Consider the following 1660-nt stretch of genomic DNA (forward strand, 5'->3'; position numbering starts at 1 on the left):
TACAGTACAGACTACAGTACAACGATTGTGGATGATACCCACGTACATGTACATCTACTCTTGATTTGTCCTCCTCACCGGATCTGGTAAGCCGTGTCGACGTCCAGAAACCAGTTACGTATGAGGGTTCTGCGTGGGGCTCGTCCTCCATGCACTAGCTTCATTGAGAAGAGGTCAAGTACATGTACAGTACTTGCAAGCACCTACTAAACTAACACTACTTGAAGTAAAAATGAAAAAGAAAGAAAAGTACATGACTGCACAGTCGCGGCGAAAGAAATCCGACCCGTGAGCCGAAAGGAGCGACAACTAATTTCTTCAGACAAGGCTCATGCGGCCTCTGCGACTCTCGGATAGGTTTTGCATCGTGTACGAAAATTAATGGAACGGCGGCGCTACTTTGGACTCGTTGGTTGGGTTTCTTTGGCCACGACCGTAGCAGGACTTGTCCGTAGCAGCTTTCCACGAGGTGAAAGACAGCGAGCCACGTCGGTCAGTAAACGCTTCCGGCGCAGTAATGTCACGAGTAATGATCAGTCAGAGTTGTTTGTGTGACGGCCGCATATCTCAACCTAGTGGAAGACGGCGCAACACCCGAGGTGAGCGTAGGACCCTGCTCACTACCACAGCACCAGTCTCTACCTGTGCTGTACTAGCTATACGTGTACGATCAACTAAGCCACTTCCATGACTCTCGCTCAGTCTTTTTTCTATCTCTCTCCCTCTGATGATTTTTCTTCTTGTCTCAGAGACTACGATAAAGGACCAATGGCGGCAATCATGGCAGACGACCAGGTCCAGTTTAGTCAACGATTTCATAAGGCTAAGCCATTTGTCTGGGGCTTCATACTGGGAATAGTGGGAATACTGACCGTTTACTTACTGATCGTCTGGATTGTCTTCAGTGATTTGCTCAGCTTCCATCTCTGTATTGCCGTTGGCACTGGTTTCATTGTACCGTACGTGGTGTTGATTTTCAAATGGAGGAATCCGCCTTGGCTGGTGCAACTCCAAGGCAAGCAAGGTGATGTCGAACGTCGACTTGAAGTGCACGTCAACGACAGCGATGCCGATGAGATACCACTGGCACTGAAGACCTTGCCACGCTCCTCCATGTTCATGTATATCGGAGGTGTGAGCGACAGCAACACTGCAAGTATACCCGAATACTACCTAGGGGATCACGCTATTCCGCTATGACGTCAGACACTGTGACACTGTTCCGCTGTGACGTCATGTAATGCACATAGTCTTTACATGTACAGTACATTCTCCACACTCTACACATTCTTCATAGTCTAAAATTATTATGTCAGTAGAGCATGATTCATATTTAATTATTTTATCACAATGATACAATTTCCTTCGTAGTGTTTATTCTTTTCATCAGGAACCTATACAATCATGTGTAACCGATAATTGTGTCGAAAGGAATTAAAAACACAAATTCTAAATGACAGAACAGGAGCTATTTTGAAGTAGAATATAACTTGAATCAGTGTTTGCATTCTATATGCTATAGTAGTAGTAAGCATGTCTTTGAAAGACAGTTGAAGAGTGCGGATGATGACGACAGCCATGTATCCACAGTGACACATTCCCATTAGATAAGGTAAGCATCCTACTGTTAAAAAAGTAAAAAGGACCGAGGAATTACAAG

General features: G+C 45.1%; 1 protein-coding gene across 1 annotated transcript in view; it reads right to left on the minus strand.

Moving 5' to 3' along the window:
- Positions 1–852: 852 nt before the first annotated feature.
- Positions 853–1660, minus strand: part of LOC135819190 (insulin receptor-like) — a 29399-nt gene continuing 28591 nt past the window's right edge. Inside the window, exon 27 of the mRNA XM_065332353.1 lies at positions 853–1660. This exon is cut by the window's right edge and continues 1251 nt beyond it. The gene's annotated coding sequence lies outside the window, so the exon portion shown is untranslated.

This window comes from Sycon ciliatum, chromosome 6 (assembly GCF_964019385.1).
Source record: "Sycon ciliatum chromosome 6, ocSycCili1.1, whole genome shotgun sequence".
In the NCBI taxonomy this organism is placed as follows: Eukaryota; Metazoa; Porifera; class Calcarea; order Leucosolenida; family Sycettidae; genus Sycon; species Sycon ciliatum.